This window comes from Ambystoma mexicanum, chromosome 3q, assembly GCF_040938575.1.
Source record: "Ambystoma mexicanum isolate Mex_15411 chromosome 3q, UKY_AmexF1_1, whole genome shotgun sequence".
In the NCBI taxonomy this organism is placed as follows: domain Eukaryota; kingdom Metazoa; phylum Chordata; class Amphibia; order Caudata; family Ambystomatidae; genus Ambystoma; species Ambystoma mexicanum.
Window position 1 is genome coordinate 876,521,404 of NC_090926.1, and position 19,089 is coordinate 876,540,492.

The window sequence follows — 19,089 nt, forward strand, 5'->3', positions numbered from 1 at the left end:
GAAGGACCCCGAACAATAAGCCTCATACAGGCCAAACGCGCTTATGAATAACGACGCTGAGATGCTCTCTGCGGGAGATCTCACTCCAGTTAATGCACCCAGACAAAACGGGCTTCATTCCCGGGCTCAGCACCCAAGACAATATATGGCGCACGATTGATTTAATAGAAAGCACAACCAGAATGGACTCTGACCTAGCTATCATTTTCCCTTGACGCCCAAAAAGCCTTCGATTTACTAGATTGGGGGTATATCAGCCAAACACAGGCCCACTTCGGATTCGGTCCCAATTTTACTAAGTGGTCCATGGCCAATTATCGGCACCCGTCCACCTCCCTTAGGATAAATGGCTACAGATCAGCCAAGACTAACAACTCAAGAGGCACTCGCCAAGGCTGCTCACTATCTCCACTAATTTTTGCTCTTTCCATGGAACCTTTTGCAACAAAACTTGGGGTGGGAGGGGGAGAGGAGGGAATCGGGGAAATGCTGACATTCATGGCATATCACTAGGGGCACACGCGTATAAAGCCACCATGTACGCGGACAATGTTCTTCTAACCTTAACGCAGGCCGACAGCTTGATGGAAGCCCTCTGGTAGGAAATTGAGGCATTCGGCAACACATCAGGCTTTGGGGTCAACTACTCTAAATCCAAAGCCTTGGCGGTAACATCCCGCAAAAGCAGAGGTCGGCCCTGCAGGCCAAACACCCCATCCTCTGGGCCAAACACCAAATTAGTTATTTAGGGGTACATATTCCAAATTGATTTATCGCTATAAATCAGTGATCAGTTGTTCACTGATCTAATTAAAGATTTAAAGCAGTGGCATAAGCAGGTGATCTCCTGATTGGGAACATAGCAGCAGTGAAAATGAACTTGGTGCCAAGGCTATTATACCATTGCACCGCCTTGCCTGTCCGCATCCTGGAGAGTGCACTCCAAAATCAGCAGCGAAGAATTTTAAAGTTTGTTTGGTGGGGAGTAGCCAAGAATAAGAACACTCTCGGACCCCTAACCCCAATATGGAACAATCCCGATTTCTCCCCCGGCACTCCCTCACAAGGGTTCACCAGGTGGAAGGAGGGGGGAGCGGGGGGGGGGCCTAAGGCGGGTACAGACTTTCTGGTGAACAAAGTACCCTTAACGTTAGTAGAATGCAAATAAAAATTCGGGTGGCAGAGGCTGATAGGTTTCAGTACACGCAAGCGCTGGCTATCACTGGTGGGAGGGACCTCGGCTTTAGAACGCACACTCGCAACTCAGACGGACATGGGCAAAGTGTCTATCCTCTACCGCCTCCTAGACCAGTCTGACCCCAATAAAAAAGAGAAAATATATAAGCAATTGGGAAAAGGATCTGGGGAGGGTGCTTGAACAGGAAGACTGGGGTCATATCTGGGCACGCATGAACAAGAGCTCTAAATGCATCACTAATAAGGAATGTGCGATGAAGGTCTGCTTCATTTGGTACATAACACCGGAACTATTAAAAGCGACCTTTTGCTCCCTCCTCAATGCTAGAGGGGTTGTCCATCAACTGGGACCTTATTCCACACTCTTTGGTCGTGCCCAATAGTGACGAAATGTTGGCAAGAGGTGCTGGAACATATTCGCCAAATCATAGTGCTGAATATTCCATGGGACCCAGGGATGGTCTTACTGGGAGACACTAAGGACAGAGCTTTCCCCTCACTCGGGGCCCCTGGCAAACCTTTGTACCAAACTACTTGCTGCGGCAAAAATTACAAATGCTTGACAGTGGAAACACCCAGAAGGCCCAGCTCTAACCATATAGTGGGTGAAGTGCTGGGACATAGAAGCTGAAAAAATCACAGCCGTTCGTCCGGAAAGCACAAACAAATTTCATAGCATCTGGGCCCCATTTCTGGACTACGCAGAGGAATTCCTGTGGCTAAAACATCGGCCGCCCTTGACCAGATAAGCCTACAACAGGACCTTCAGCACATAGCAATGGTCTGTGGGAGTCCCACGGAAGGTTGAAATCCTGCCTAGGGAAAACTGAACTTAACGTGCCTGGTTGTCCATTCCGAGATAGGGGTCCACTCTCAATCAAAATAGCACCCGGTCGAACTTTGGGTTTGCGGGGGTGGGGTTGCTCCGTAATTCCAGTTATGTCGGTGTCTGCATTCAGGTGTATGAAGCTTGCAGATGTTTAATGTGTAAATGCTCAAATATTTTGTTGCAAAAAAAAAAAGCCACCTTTTGGAAGGGCGCAATTAGCAAAAATAAAAACACTTCAAAATACATTCCTTCAGTTCGATAAAGTAAGTAGATACCCATTTGGGATGGCACACAGATTTTCCTACACCCTGAGGTGACTTCAATAGTTGGGACACTGTGGACATTAATATATCACCTTTCACACTTAAATGGTAATACTGAAGTTGTGGTAAAAAGGAAAGGGTCAGGGAAGGAAACAATGGTTCACAAGTTTCTCAAACAAGTAAGCACTTTTGCCCCCCCCCCCCCCCCCCATCCCTCCATGCAATGTCGATTAAGCCTTTCCCAGCTATGCAAGTAAGGTATGTATGACTTTTTGGAGGGACAGTTAAACACAAAGTCAGAGGTTGGAGTCGTCGGGGAGCCAGGACAGCCAATATTTACTTATTTTTTAAGCGCACTACAGCCCACAGGCATCGAGGCGCTGAGAACTTGGAAGAACGAGGGCTTAAAGGGTTACAGTGAAGCTGCCCAACAAGGACATTCATAGCTACTGTACATGATTACACAGATGGATACTTGGCCACCCAAAGAGTGACTACAGGTTCAGGCAAGTTATGCATACAGGCTGGTTTTGATGGCTTTGCGAAAGCAAGCATGGGCGTCAATTTGCCTGTTGTGGGGTGGAAGGGCATTCCAGGTGGTGGCAGCCACGGCAGGTAAGCTAGAACCACCAGCGCACACTCTTGTGTGTTCTGGGTACGATTTAAAGTGTTGAAGTATGCGGATCTGGATGGTCTGGAAGCAGCAGGTTTGGAGAACCTATTGGCAAGGTAAGGGGCGTGCGTGGGGGGCTAAGTCGTGGAGGCACTTATGGGTCAGGGCAAGAGTTTTAAAGATCATTCTTTAACGGGTAGCCAGTGGACCTGTCTTCTGAGCCCAGATATGTGGTCCCTGCGAGATATGCCCGTGGCTGCCCTGAGGGTGTTGTTTTGGACCAACTGGAGTTGAGCAAGATTTTTGCTGGAAGTAACTATGAGAAGGGCATTGCAGTAGTACAATCTTGAGCCTATTATTGCTCTTGCGATGGTGAGGCAATTTTGTTGGGACAGGAAAGGTCTTGCTGCGTTAAGGAGTTTGGAATGATAGGCTGAGGTTGATGCAATGGTATTGACCTGCCTGGGCATGGTAAGGTTGGGATCAAGGTAGACACCAAGGGTCTTGACTGCCGGAGAGACAGTGATGGGGATGTCTACGATGAATGAGCTGTATTGCTTGTCCAACTTGCCCAAGGTGGAGGGCGATCTGATCAGCAGAAGTTAGGTTTTCTCGGTGTTGAGACATAGCCAGTTTTCCGCCATCCATGATTCGATCGTTGAGTAAATGGTGTTGGGTGTTCAGATCAGACATGTAATCGCCTGAGAGGGGGATAAGCACTTGGGTGTCATCAGCATAATTTGTGTATGAGATGTCCACTATTTTGAACATGGGCCTACTGAAGTGGTTGTAGAAGATAGGTGCGATGCACAACCCTTGTGGGACCACACATTGGATGATGCTCGGGTCTGCTGATGCAAGGCCAGAGAAGACCTTCATTGCTCTTCTTTGCAGGAAGGAGGTGATCCATTTACAAGCACTGGGGGAGAAATTAGCTGCAGTGGAGAGATGGTGGTAGAGGGTCTTATCGCCCACCAAATCAAAGGCAGCGGAGAGGTCCAGAAGGAGAAGTAGTGCAGGTTTGCCAGCATCTCTTATGTCATCCATCTGGCTTTTAAGATCAAGGAGGGCTGTTTCAGTACCGTGCCTCGGCCTGAACCCTGATGGCTGGAGACCCAGAAGGTGGTTGTCCTCCCAAGAATTTTTGTTCTTGCACGTAGGTTGCCTTGTCAAGTATTTTTAGAAGAAATAGGGCAGTGGTGATGGGCCTGTAGTTGCCTGGGATCAGAGGGTATAGGGAAAGCTTTTTTAGGAGCGGGCAAAGCCAGGCTTCCTTGAGTCCAGTGGGGGATATGGCCGGATTGGAAAGAGGCGTTAACAAAGGCAGGGATAAGGGGGGCAAGGAAGGGGGCGCACATTCCTTGATGACCTGAGCTTGGCAGGAGTCCCCTTTGCAATTGGAGGTTTTAATGGAATTATTGAGGGCAGTGACTTCTGCTGTAGTCATGTCTTTGAATTCAAAGATGGGGGAAGGCATGGTGTTGGTGACGGGAGATGAACAGTGATGGCTCTTTGCTATCAGTTTAGATATGGCCTGTTGGTGAGCAAGGATATTCCCCTGAAGCTTCGTCAGCATGGCAGATTGAATAGAGTTGCACCAGGCTGCGTCTTTAGAGGGTGGGGGGGTGGAGAGGCAGGAGTCTCTAGTTCTCTGAAAATGGAGATGATTTCTTTGGTGCCAGATTTGGCATTTGTTGTTCTGGAGTTAAATGAGGAGGCTTTAGACTACGATGGCGATTTTATATTCAATGGACATTGCCTTGAAGGCAGCTTTGGTAGTGTCATTGGGGTCGTTTTTCCAGGTATTAGTTACAATCCAAAAAAAGGGTGGCACCAGAGATAGATCTTGGGTATACCAGGCGTTGGCGTGTTTACGTTTTTTAGCTTTTTTAAGAGTGAGGGGAGCTACCGCGTCAATTGCCATCGTAATGGTAGCTTTGAAGGTGTTGGCAAGTACCTCAGGGTCATTGGAAAAGGGGGGCAGCAATGCAGGAACCTGGAGGTGTTGGGTGAGGTTCTCCTTCGTGAGCTGGCGAGAGCTCCTGGTTAATGCAACAGGGAGAGGGACAGTCGGTTTAGGGGGTCCAATTAGAGGTGGAGATGTCAAATTGGATGCATAGGTGGTCGGACCATGGAACCGGCGTGATCTATTTAACAAGGACGGTGCAGTTATGGTGAGAGACCCAATCTATCGTACAGTGGGTGGGCTCTGAGATGGCTTGTGAGAACCCAAGGGTGTCGATTGCTTTCCTGAGGGCAGAGGCATTGGGGTCATTAAGCCCCAGATTGAGGTCACCTAGGAGTAGGACTTTTGAGGATTTTTTTAGGTTATCTGAGAGTGAATGAGTCGGGGCGTCTTGAAAATCATTGGCAGGGCCAGAGGAGGTGGTTCGGTATACGACGTGGAAGGCCAAAGTGCAATTAGGGGAGAGCTTTAGCTTGAGCTGAAGGTAGTCAGCGTGATGGCCAAGGTCCTCTTGAATTTCTCTGATGGCAAGGTTTTCTTTGGCGATAACGGCTACCCCGCCGCCTCTCAGAGGAGTGGTCTTGCCTGTAGATCAGGTAGCCGTCTGAAATGGCAGTGTGAGGGCTGGGCCTGATGTGTCATTGAGCCAGGTCTCACTGAGGAAGAGAAGGTCAAGGTGGTTGTTCATGATTGTCGTGCACATCTAGGGCGAGTGCTGGCATGGATAGAGCGTTGATCAAGGCACTTAGTAGGGGGGCGTTGGAGGTATTGCTAGTGGGATAGCTAGGCCGGGTGGCGGTAGTGGAACTGGTGAGGGTGCTCAGTACAGTGGCAATATTCGCAGTACATGGTGTAGCAATGGGAGGCATAGAAATCACATTGGCCTCACATGGCCCAGTAGCAGTGGTGGGCATGGAGGTCACATTGGTGTATGACGAATTAACAGTATAGGGGAGATTGTATACATTAGTAGTGCAGGTGGTAGCCTGTGTGGTTACCTCAGTGATTTTGCTGCCTGAAAGTTCTGAGGGGAAAAGAGGGCACGGTTACATGAGCGCTGCTGTTGATGATTTCAGTTAATGGCCTCATGTGGCTGGATACTGGTGTAGTGGCGCTGGTTAGAGACCCATGTGGTGTGTGGCGGTCCTTGCGGGGGGAGAGGGGGGAAGCGAGTGTGTGCCCTGTCTGTGGCTCTGTTGGAGGAAGTCGGGAGCTCTGAGGGGGCGTGAGCAAACATGGGTGATGGGGTTGTGGAGGCCCAGGGTCTAGGAATATGTTGCCCGTAGAATCTCGATCTCAGGCGGGCAAGTCTGCTGCGCAAACCTGGAATGGTTGTGGAATGCAAGTGGGCGGGCATGCACAAGCAGAGTCATAGATTCCTGATTGTAACTGGGCTATAGTGCATCGGAATGGCAGCATGGTTATGGGCATTACCCTTACCTTGTTGGGTGCAGCAATCGCTGTCTGCTGTGAGAGCTGCAGAGAACGCTTAGCCTTTTCTCCTGGCCTTCGCTCCTCTGCGGCTTTGCCTCTCGGCTCGCCTCCCCTCCATAAAAGGGAGGCGGGGTGGGTGGGTGAGCGAATGGCTGGAGCCCAATAGGGCTTGTTTATATGTGGTTGCCATTAGAACCATGGCGGCGGCCATCTTAGAATTCAGCAGATCCTTGTGGCAAACGCTGCTTGTAGGGACTGCAGGCTGGCTTCTGGGGTACTCCTGTGTAGAGGTGGGGGCACTCGGGGCAGACATCTGATGGGTTACTGGTGATGCAGGGACTGCTGGCATGATTCTGGTGATGCTGGTGCGCTCCTGTTGCAATCCGGTGCTTGGAGCAGCTGACATGCTCCGGGGCTGGTCTAATGGCAGCAGAGCTGCAGAGAGCGTGCAGCTTGGCCTTTTGAGCAAAGTCTAGGCGAGCTGAGGCACTTCTTGAAGGTAGGTAAAAGTCTTGCACAATGTTGTAAAAGAAATCCCTGTTGGGCCACAAGCTGGGAGGCTTGTGAAGGGCAAAGATGCAAGCAACTCTGCAAAAGGCAGCCAATGCAAGTCTACACTGAGAGCAAGCAAGCTACACATACAAGAGATAAGTACCCCTTAGTTCACAGTACTTTAGGTCTGAAGAGAAGGTTCCAACTGACTTCTGTTCCTGTTGTAGTTCCTGCGGATCTTTTTGTTCCTGGGCCTCAGTCGTGGGGACAAGAGGGAGGACGTCTGGGGACTCCTACATTATGAATTGAAAGGTTGGCAGAGGCAATGGGCACAGTTCAGATCTGCGGCACTTCACGGTTTCAGCTACTCGCAAATAGCGCTGCCGTGGTTCTTGGACACCCTGTGGACTTTCCTTGCTGCTGGGGTCCATCACTCCTTTGAGGTGGTCATAAATACAAAACGAATTCCCTGTCTCTTAAGGTTCAGTAGGCTAAATCCCTAGACTATGGGGTATACGTCACATATGAAAACTGTAAAGTGCATGGAAAATTCAACCAAATTTCATATAACCTCTTTAATATACAAGGGTTAAAAACAATTTAATAAAACACATCATATAAAATCTCAAGTGACCTGTGCATAGAAGTGTCATGTGCCCGTTACCTCAAAAGTGACTCATTTTGTAGTACCATTTCGATAATACATGGACCTTTGTACATCTGCAATAATGCAGAAGTGCATGTACAGAGGGTTTCTTAATTGTCAGAAACCTTGTAATTAGTTTACAAAAACCACACACAGGAAAACGGACCATATAGTACTTGATTACTATGTGACCCTATGATTGGTGCATTTGCAGTCTGCCTTAATTGCATCTAACACAGGTTTCAATACCACATGACGCACTTTGTTTTAGTGTTGCAGAAAACCCTACATGTTTCGTTCCTATTGGATTTGTCCTTTAGTTCAGGAACTTCTTCAGGGGCATATGGTTTCCATAAATTTGACTCAAATTGTCTAATAGTTTAGTGGTTTCAAATTATCAGGTAAGGACTTGTTGAAGTTGAACGTTAGTTACAATGTGACATCACGGGCTAAGGTCCCCAGAGGAAAATGGTAGTATGTTTCCACAAACTCATGTCTGTTAATAGAACTCGAGAGTCTAGACCAAACAGGGTCTTGGTCTTTGTATTGCGTCCTAGGTGACTGTGATGAATCTGTGATACAGTCACTGCTATCATTCAATCCAGTGTAACTTCATTATCAGGTACATGCTGTAAGTAGTTGGCGGATAGTTGCTACCGTGATGTCTGGGTCCGCAGGATCTTCCTGGAACTCGGGTCCAGCTTTAAAACAATGCACTCGATTCTTGTGTTCTTGTCCTCTGGCACTCGGTTCCTGCAGCAGCAATGGAAATGCAGCCAGCAGAGAGGGGGTTTCAGTCTAGTTCGTCTTGGGGTTGATTGGTCCCACTAGGCAAACCAACGGCCGAGGAGGTGCAGCAAGCTTCTCTTCCAGTTTTTCTAAGGTTCCTTTTTCCAGTGGTCGACTCTGCCTTCCTTGCAAAAGACTTCACCTTTTATGCAGGTTTCGCCCATTCATTTGCAGCCTAGCTGTCAACCACACAGCAGGGGGGCTGTCCTCCAAGGACAGCCAGCCAATAACCTTTGGGTGCATTCATGTACCCAAGGAGACTAAGCACAGCGTTTAGCGAACCTCCCTCGCTTCCTGCAGTGCCAAACACGCTGGCACCAGTGAACCCCGCCAAAGACCAAACTAACAAAGGGACCAAACCTGGTTTGGCGCGCAGAGTAAATCTCAAGAAGGACCTTTCCAACAAGAAATGGAGGAAAAAGAAGACCGGGCCAGTTTAACAAAATGGGCACCCATGGGTGCCATACTGCAGCTGCGGACGCAGCCCGTGGTAAAAACACACAATGTAAACCACTACCACCAGCCATGAATTGTAGAAAGTGTAATATATAAAAATGTTAAACGAGAAATTGGACAAAGGGGATACTAAGTAACCCCTCCAACACCCTATTGTAAAATGGTGTGTGCTGGGTCTGTAACGAGGAAAATGTAGTAAAGTCAATTTCTCTTTACTACTCTTGGAAGCAGTGGTTATCCAAGAGAAAGTATTTACACCTTTGCAGACATCCAAAGGATTTCTCTGTGCCACTGCACTGAGGGTGCTGTCACAATGTAAAAATATGCCTATGACATTTTTGTCAGACTCCAAAACGAAAAGAAAGTGTTCAAATCAACCAAAAATACAGGCAAGAGGTCTCAATCCTAAAGTTCAGCAAAAGAGCTGGGGGTCTCTAAAGTAGAAGGGAATTAGCACATTTCTGAGAATTCTCCCTAACGTGCTGTGGCGGTTTCCTGCGTGTGACCTGCTTAGCCCGCATTAGTCGTAAAGGGTAGTTCAGATCTCTGGGATTGTGCCCCCTGTATCAATGCAAATATTCACCTTGGTTTTGGACTGCTTTCTCTAGGCTCTCTGTTTATATGCCTATTTTCATTGATGTTAATGCTCCTATTTGCTTGTTTAAATGAATTTCAAACTGTCAACTTTGTAGTGTTGAAGGGTGATGGTATAGAGCTGGCTTTGTATGATTTTCTTACGTGTTAGACTTCTGATGCGGATGAAGACACTAATTTAGATCTGACATGATGGCCAGCATGTACAATAATGCCGTTCATTCCCTGGCATCGTTTCTATGAACTACGTGAGGCTTACTTTTTTTTTCTTCTCTTCCTTTCAGAACTGGGAAATGCACCAGACAAAGACTGCTCGGAGGGCCGACTCCTCGAACATAACTTTCTCCCTGTAATATTGTAAGATTTGTTTTTAAATTCAAGATTTGTTTTGGAATGTATATTGTGCCATGTACTCATTGAAACTGCACTGCCTTTGAACTTGTGATGGCCCAATCAATGTGTTCACTAGCTAAGCAGCAGCGCTAGAGTAATACCTTGTTCATAACTGGAGCTTCTTTGAACAAACCGGAGTAGCTCTTTTAAATGCAAGTTACATTTGTTTGCCAGTACTGGAAAATGGTGGGCACTAAGGAACAACCTTGAATGGGTGATCTGTCCAGGGAAGAACCCTGGATCGAGAAATTGTGATTGGATGATGTGAGCTTCTTAATGTCAATTTATACATTGCTACTTATTTTTGGGGAGACCGAACTAGTACTCGAGCAGATTTCCGTTGGGATTTGCCATGTCATTGCTGTCATGGAACTTGCCCCATAATACATGCTTACTGCACTGAAAGATGAGACTTCTTGGAGCAACTGATTACAGTATAGGTCTCTACAATAGTGTGAAAGAACATCTAGTAAAGGTTACACGCCCACCTGGCTGCCATTACATATGTAATCTGTGTTATGGCCTAAATATACATGAAGAACAACTTTACTCTTTACACAAATCTCTATGTTCACAGCGGCCCTGCTGCACTCCTTTCCTTCAGGGGAAGATTCCTGCTCCCCTGAAACATGCACTGGTTACCAGTTTCATTGACCATATCCTTGCTACGGGTCCTGATGAAACTTCTGGAAGCTGTGATCACTCTGCTTTTACAGTTTTTGGAAGCTAACAATTGCCTGCACCCGTTTCAATCTGGTTTCAGGCCCTTGGTGGGCAGAGAATCAGTCATATCATCACTCCTGCATAATCTGGCAGTTTCCCAGGACTGGGGAAAGGGTGGTGTTAATCCTCCTCGACCTCTCCGCAGCTTTTGACATGGACCATGGAATTCTGCTGGCCCGCCTGGAGCGGGCAGGGATTGCAGGAGCTCTACTAGCTTCGTTCAATTAGTTACTTGCAGAGCAGACTCCAACCGTTTCAGGCTTGTCGGTCTTTTTCTTCCACACTGGCCTGCGGTGTCCCCCAGGGGTTGGTGTTGTCCCCCCTTTAGTTTAATCTGTTTTTGGGTCCAGTGGAAGACATTATCTCTGAGTCGAGGGTTTTTTTTTTTAATACACCCATGTCGATGACGCACAATTAGTGTTTTGGTTGGACTCCCCTTCTACTGAGCCTCCTGCCAAACTCAGAAATTGTCTCTCCGCCATAGGCAGGTGGATGTCTGCCAATTGGCTAAAACTCAATGGGGGGCGGGGACTGAAGTACTGGGGTAGGGCCCCCAAGCAGCTAGCAGTTCTTGGAGTTCAGTTTTGGCCCGACACACTTGGCCCTCGTCCAACACCAAGTACATCTGTAAAAAGCTTAGGGGTGAGCCTTCTGTCTAGTGGCTCTTGTGAAGCACAGATTTCAGCTGTTTGTTATGCTGGTTTCGGCAAACTTGAACTGTTACCGTCTGATAGTCAGACCAACATGGTCACCTGAACAATAATGGGATCTCTGAATTACTGCAATGGGATCCATCTGGGGCAGCAAAAATAACAAATGCAACGGTTGCAAGTACTTCATATTTCAGTAGCTTGACTGGCTATGAATGATCCTCGATTGGCCCCTTAGGCCATTCTGCTGCACTAACTTCACTGGCTTCCGATGGCATCTTGTATTGAGTTTAAGACTGTCACTCATCGGGCTCTTCACAATGCTGGTGCCAGAGCGTTACACCACACTAGGTATCTACATTCTTCCTCTCTGGTGCTCCTTAGAGTGCCAAGGCATCAGCAAGCCTGGCTAGGAGGGCGGGGCGCTCCTTCTTGGTGTTAGCCCCTACTTTATGGAATAGGCTTCAGAAATGGGCTTCAGTTTTTGTCATTGAGGAGCATCTCTCCTTTCCTAAAGCATTAAAAACCCCATATTTTTTTACTGATTTGTTTTTTACATTGCTATGGCTCTCCCGCCGCTAGTACCCACCTGTGCTTAGCCCCTAGACGCCTGTGGGCCTTAGTTGCTCTTTATAAATCTTGTTACTTACTTGGCAGGGAGAGGTTGTTCATTGGTTCTGTGTGTTTACTATTGCATGTACATGACAATAAGCTCTGTTCTCTGTTCATGTCGTCACTTGAGTGGTCTGAGCATTGTCTGAATAGAGGCAAATTGTTACCCCCACCTAGGGTGGCAACCTGACTGCGGTGAAAAGGAAATGGAACTTAGGAGAGCTGGAAACGAGCAGAGGTAGCAAAATTGGAGACATACAGACGTCCTATAATGAGACCAAACATAAGTGATACTTGGGATGTATGGTTTTTGACTAGATCAGTGCTCTTCAAACTGGGGGTCCTGAAGCATGTCGGGGGGATGGGAGCAGACTCTTTAAACTGGGATTAAGATGACGGCTTTTAATATTTTTTTTAAAATGAAGGTGACGGTCTACCGTTTATATTTTTCTATGAAAAGCGATCTGCATTTATAGAGCCTGGGCCCCTGGGAGTTTGGGGGTTGGTAGGAGCTGAGAGAACGTGGGGGGGCTTGGGATGAAAAGTTGGCATACCACTGGACTAGATCCTCCTAATCAGGCCAGCGGTACTGGAGGGAATTCTTACCGTGGTGGTGATTATTTATGCATGTTTGATTGCCTTGAGATGTGTCAGAGTGCTTAGGAATTGGGATAGTTGGATAACCGTTTTGGATTGCTCATGTTCTTGGGTATCTTGAGATCTCTAGTTGAATTGTCCCGTCCCACATACGTTCTGTCTTTCGTGTCCTTTTTTCTGTGCCCTGATACTCGTGAGTTACCAGCGCATTACAATTAAATAAATGGGTAGATGGTTTTTGGTAATGTTCAGTGCACTAGTGGTAGTTGGCATTGTGCAGATTGAGTTCTACGGAGTGAGCTAGTTTCACAATCATCCAATTTTGCCCACCATTGTAGCAGATTGGTCTACAATGGAGATGTGTGTAACCTTTGTGTCTAATAAATTGGTAAATAAATTACTGGTGTGTGGTATGGGAGAATTAAAGATGTCAACCGTACACTTCAACTGAAGGTTTTCATGTATTTCTTTGTCGTCACCATGGCGGTTTCCTGCGTGTGACCTGCTTAGCCCCGCATTAGTTGTGTTTACACCCTAGCATAGTACAATGGCAAAACACTGGGTAGTTAAAATCTCTGGGATTATACCCCCTGTATGAATGCGAATATGCCCCTTAGTTTTGGACCGCACCTTTTCCTCTAGGCTTTTTATACACTTATTTTCATTGATGTGAATGCTCGTTCAAATGAATTCCAACTTGTCAACTGTGAGTGCCGAAGGGTTATTGTATATAGCTGGCTCTGTATGATGACATTCTTACGCGTTAGACTTCTGATGCAGATGAAGACACGAATTTAGATCTGACATGATAGCCAGCATGTGCAATAATGCCGTTCATTCCCCTGGCATTGTTTCTATGAACTATGTGGGTCTAACGATTTTCTTTCTTCCATTCCTTTCAGAACTGAGAAATGCACCAGACAAAACCTGCTCGGAGGGTCGTCTCCTCGAACATGACTTACTCCCTGTAATATTGTAAGATTTGTTTTTAAAATGAAGATTTGTTTTGGAATGTATCTTGTGCCATGTACTCATTGAAGCTGCACTGCCTTTGAACTTGTGATGGCCCAATCAACGGCTTCACTTGCTAAGCAGCAGTGCTAGAGTAATATCTTGTTCATAACTGGAGCTTCTTTGAACAAACCGGAGTAGCTCTTTTAAAAGCAAGTTACATTTGTTTGCCAGTACTGGAAAAGGGTGGGCACTAAGGAACGGCCTTAAATTGGTGTTCCGTCCAGGGAAGAAACCTTGATCGATAAATTGTGATTGGATGGCGTGAGCGTATTCATGTCAATTTTAGAAGTTGCTACTTTGTTTTTGGTGTTCAATATCAATGTTGTCCTTGTTGGGGCCTTTAGGGCTTATACCTGGGTGCTCTGTGGTCTCTTATTCTTGTTCCTTCCTAGATGTACTTTTTGACACTGCTGCTTTTTAAATCACTTCTGATGCAGATGAAGACACTAATTTAGATCTGACATGATAGCCAGCATGTACAATAATGCCGTTAATTCCCTGGCATTGTTTCTGTGAACTACATGGGGCTAACTTTTTTATTACTTTCCTTTCAGAACTGAGAAATGTGCCAGACAAAACCTGCTCAAAGGGCCGACTGCTCGAACATAACTTTCTCCCTGTAATATTGTAAGATATGTTTTTAAAATGATTTGTTTTAAAATGTATCTTGTGCCGTGAACTCATTGAAGCTGCACTGCCTTTGAACTTGTGATGGCCCAATCAACGGCTTCACTTGCTAAGCAGCAGTGCTAGAGTAATATCTTGTTCATAACTGGAGCTTCTTTGGACAAACCGGAGTAGCTCTTTTAAAAGCAAGTTACATTTGTTTGCCAGTACTGGAAAAGGGTGGGCACTAAGGAACGGCCTTAAATTGGTGTATCGTCCAGGGAAGAAACCTTGATCGATATTGTGATTGGATGGCGTGAGCGTATTCATGTCAATTTTAGAAGTTGCTACATTCTTTTTGGTGGCCAATATCAAAGTTGTCCTTGTTGGGGCCGTTGGGGCTTATACCTGGGTACTCTGTGGTCTCGTATCCTTGTTCCTTCCTAGATGTACTTTTTGACACTGCTGCTTTTTAAATCACTTCTTCATACCACATCCTTTTTCTGTTTCAGACCGCATGTTTGTTTACTTGTGCACCAAGACTTTCGATTGTGATGTAACTCTAGGTCACTAAAAATGGTACCCCCTAAGAGGTGTTTTAAGAGCATTTATTTTTTTCTCAACTTAATTTGATAATTATCCTCTGCAGAATTTAAAGAAAATTATGTTGTAGTAATCTACACTAGTTTCCAGCGTGATCCACCCACCGGAAATTCGGTTTATCAGCAAGGTTTAGAGCGGTCTTGACATGGGATCCACTCATGTACCCTTAACCTAATAGTCGAGTGTCCTGCACCCTAGAGCTGGCTCACGCTGGGGAGTTCTTTGACCTGCTAGATTCCAATTGCATGTTGGGAAGAGTAAAACGTTTTCAGCTTAGCATGTTAGTGTGAGTAGATTGTGGGGAAGGTGATTCCAGTTTTTTAAATTTATTTTAAAGTGGTGCAGGTAATATATCATACGTTTTTGTACTTTGAATTAGAATTGTATTGAAACTGATGGCACTGTCTGTGGTTTCTCCTTAACCAGTTTGCTCCACGACGTTCTTGTCACAGGGCATCAGTCAAATATCTCAAATGCCTAAAGTTATATTCTGCATAATGTAGGTGTGGAGTGGCTTTTCTGTGTGGCAAGCCTATCTGTGGCAAAATAACAAATCTACTGCAGATTTGCTGTAAATTCTATTGCCTAACTTGTGTAGGCAAGGGTGTGAAACATTGCCTTGCAGTGATTGCACACTCGTGAACCTCCCATGTTCACCCTATTGTGCCATACTTGGCCCGTTCATTGAGTAGGGGAAGTTGCTCATGCCGTGGGGGTTTCTTGGCATTGAGTAGCTGGCAGGAAGATGTACTGCACTAAGCCGGAGAACCAGCTAGTAGGAGGAGTATGTTTAGGGGCCAAATGGTCCTTGGTTACATGGTGGAAGGTTCCAACCGCTTAATTTCTATATGCTACAGTAAGGTGGGAGTTGTCATTCTCGCAAAGACCTGTGAATCTGTATGTAACCCCCAATGTGGCACCAAATGGCCTACAACCATTCAAACGCTACCGTAACATTAATGGCAAAAACCCACCTACATACTATATTCCAAGTAATGCACAAATGCTACAGACATCTGGCATCTGTTATTCCCCCCCCCCCCCGCCCCCTCGTTTGTTTACCTTTCTTGATAAGACCTGCTTAGGTAATGCCTAGATGTGAATTGCTTAATCTTTTCACTTAATCTATGTACAATAATTTTTATTGTAGAGCTAGCTGAGGACTCTGGTCTTATTCGACTAGGGTATCTCATCTTGGATGATAACTAGTAGTTTCTTCCTGGAGTGTACCTGGTGCCTTTCATGGCACACAGCTTCTATCAAATAATGCTTTATTGGCCTAATAGCTTCAATTAAAATGTGCTTCAGCTCTCCAGCATGTCACCTAATTTATAGGCCTTATAGTTATGGTATTCTTGTCAACCAGTTGCCTCTGTTGGGGGCGGGGGGCTTTGTAATATGTTTTAGTGATTTCTCTCCTGGCCAGCACATTTTGAAACTTAGGCTATATGTATAGAGAGATGGCTGGGTTACCTAAAATGTAGTCCTTTTCCCATACATGCGCTGCTCATCTGGCTGCAGAATTTTCCCTTACTACTGCATATATTATGCACTATTTGTAGATCACCTTATTGTGATTGTTGTAGCCTTGAATTACTTCTTGCTGTATTCTGGAAGTTCTACTGACCATAAATGAGACATACAGGATAAAATGTAGATTTCATTACACAGGCATTGCAAGATCAGCAACTAGTTAGTACTCAAGCTGATTTGTGTTGGGATTTGCCATGTCGGTGAATGTTATTGCTGTCATGGGACTTGCCCCCTAATATATATTTACCTGGCAGGCAAAGGTTGTTGTGTGTATTTACTATTGCATGTACATGACCATAAATGCTGTTATCCTGATCTGTTCATGTCATCACTTGAGTGTCCTGAGCATTGTCTGAAATGAAGGCAAATTGTTACTCCCATCTAGGGTGGCAGCCTGACTGCGGTGAAAAGGAAAAGGGGCTAAGGAGAGCTGGAAAGAAGAGGTAGGAACATTGGAGACATACAGCCTTCATGTAGTGAGACTGAAACAGAAGTGATACTTGGGATGTATGTTTTTTGACTAGATTAGTGGTCTTCAAACTGGGGGTGCCTGAAGGATGCCTTGGGCGCAGGGGGCAGACTCTTTAAAAAGGGATTAAGATGACTGCTTTCAATATAAAATAATAATGGTACACAGTCTGCATTTTAGAGAGCCTTGGGCCACCTGGATGTGCTTTGGTTTCCCAGGGGGGTGGAGGGTTGGTAGGGGATGGGAGCAATATTTTTAGTCGAGGGTGGGGGCTCGGTATGTAAACTGGAATACCACTGGACTAGATCCGCCTCTAATCATGGCACCAGAACCAATTATTACTGTGGTGATATTACTTTATGGATGTTTGATTGCCTTGAGATGTGTCGGATTGCTTAGGAATTGTGATAATTGGATAACCATTTTGGATTCCTCCTCTTTTTAGGTAGAGGGTTTTTGGTAAGGTTCAACCCACTAATGGCAGATGGCTTTGTGCAGAATGAGTTCTAAGGACAAAGATAGTTGACAAAGAATCTCAATTTCCCCCACCACTTTAGCAGAATAAGCCACTGGCGTGTGGTATGGGAGAATGAAAGGTGTGAATGCTAACATGCCCCTTAGTTATGGACTGCACCTTTATCTCTAAGCTCTCTGTTTATACTCTTGTATGCGTTGATTTGAATGCTCCCATTTGCTTGTTTTAAATGTATTCCAACTTGTCAACTGCGTAGTGCTGAAGGGTGATGGTATATAGCTGGCTTTGTATGATGACTTTCTTACGTGTTAGACTTCTGATGCAGATGAAGACACTAATTTAGATCTGACGTGATAGCCAGCATGTACAATAATGCCGTTAATTCCCTGGCATTGTTTCTGTGAACTACATGGGGCTAACTTTTTTATTACTTTCCTTTCAGAACTGAGAAATGTGCCAGACAAAACCTGCTCAGAGGGCCGACTGCTCGAACATAACTTTCTCCCTGTAATATTGTAAGATATGTTTTTAAAATGATTTGTTTTGAAATGCATCTTGTGCCGTGAACTCATTGAAGCTGCACTGCCTTTGAACTTGTGATGGCCCAATCAATGGCTTCTCTAGCTAAGCAGCTACGCTAGAGTAATATCTTGTTCATAACTGGAGCTTCTGTGAACAACCCGGAGTAACTCTTTTAAAAACAAGTTACATTTGCTTGCCAATACTGGAAAAGGGTGGGCACTAAGGAACAGCCTTAAAGTGGTGTTCAGTCCAGGGTGAAACCTGGATCGAGAAATTGTGACTGGATGGCGTGAGCTTCTTAGTGTCAATTAATATATTGCTACTTTCTTTTGGCGGAGCCCTCACTAGTACTCAAGCAGACTTTTGTTGGGATTTGCCATGTCCTTAAACTTTTCCCCCTAATACATGCTTACTGCACTAAAAGATGAGGTGAAAATAAATAATTCCTGGAGCAACCGTATGAAATATGAAAGAACATCTAATAAATGTTACAAGCCCGCCTGGTTGCCATTACATATTTAATCTGTGTTATGGCCTAAATATACATGAGAAACCACTTTACTCTTTACACAATCTCTATGTTCACAGCGGCCCTGCTGCACTCCTTTCCTTCAGGGGAGATTCCTGCTTACCTGAAACATGCACTAGTTATCCCTCCCCTCAAAAAGCCTAAGCTGGTTAACTATCGACCCAAATCCTTGCTACCGCCCCTGATGAAGCTTATGGAAGCTGTGATCACTCTGCTTTTACAGTTTTTGGGAACTAATAATTGCGCCCGTGGTTTTAGGCCCTCGTTGGGCAGAGAATCCGTCATATCATCACTCCTGGACAATCTGACACTTCTCCAGGACTGGGCAGATGTTGGCGTTTTAATCCTCCTCGACCTCTCTGCGGCTTTAGACACTGTGGACCATGGCATTCTGTGACCCATCTAGAGCGGGCAGTGATTACAGGGGCTTTACTGGCTTGGTTCACTTAGTTCTTGCTGAACTGACTCAAACCGTTTCCTTTGTCGCCTTCTTCTGCACTGGCCTGCGGTGTCCCCAGGGGTCGGCGTTGTCTGCCCTTTTGTTTAATCTGTTTTTGGGTCCAGTGGCAGACATTATCTCAGAGTCTGGAGTTTCTATACACCTATGCCGATGACACACAATTAGTGTTTTGGTTGGACTGCCCTTTTACTCAGCCTCCTGCCAAACTCAGATTGTCTCTCCGCCATAGGCAGGTGGATGTCTGCCAATTTGCTAAAAGTCCATGGGCTAAAAACTGAAGTACTGCCCTCCAGTACTTCAGGTGTATGCCCTCCAAGCAGCTGGCAGTTCTTGGAGCTTGGCCCTCATCCAACGCCAAGTACATCTGTAAAAAGCTTAGGGGTGAGACTTCTATCTAGTGGCTCTCGTGAAGCCCAGATTAGTTGTTTGTAATGCTGGTTTCAGCAAACTTGGAGTCTTGAGAAAGATCTTGCCACTGTTACCGTCTGATAGTCTGACCAAGATGGTCACCTCAACAATATTTGGGATCTCTGGATTACTGCAATGGGATCTATCTGGGGCAACCAAAATACCAGATACAACGGTTTCAAGTACTTAATTTCAGCATCCAGACCGGCTATGAAT

At 45.8% G+C, this 19,089-nt stretch overlaps 4 non-coding genes across 4 annotated transcripts; all 4 read left to right on the plus strand.

Moving 5' to 3' along the window:
- Positions 1-9,701: 9,701 nt before the first annotated feature.
- On the plus strand, positions 9,702-9,837 carry LOC138448239 (small nucleolar RNA SNORA50). The gene has a single exon (XR_011260082.1). It is a non-coding gene; the product is annotated as a small nucleolar RNA SNORA50 (small nucleolar RNA).
- Positions 9,838-13,294: 3,457 nt separating this feature from the next.
- LOC138448232 (small nucleolar RNA SNORA50) lies at positions 13,295-13,430 on the plus strand. The gene has a single exon (XR_011260075.1). It is a non-coding gene; the product is annotated as a small nucleolar RNA SNORA50 (small nucleolar RNA).
- Positions 13,431-13,957: 527 nt separating this feature from the next.
- Positions 13,958-14,093, plus strand: LOC138448233 (small nucleolar RNA SNORA50). The gene has a single exon (XR_011260076.1). It is a non-coding gene; the product is annotated as a small nucleolar RNA SNORA50 (small nucleolar RNA).
- Positions 14,094-17,533: 3,440 nt separating this feature from the next.
- On the plus strand, positions 17,534-17,667 carry LOC138448261 (small nucleolar RNA SNORA76). Its single transcript, XR_011260100.1, has one exon. It is a non-coding gene; the product is annotated as a small nucleolar RNA SNORA76 (small nucleolar RNA).
- Positions 17,668-19,089: the final 1,422 nt, after the last annotated feature.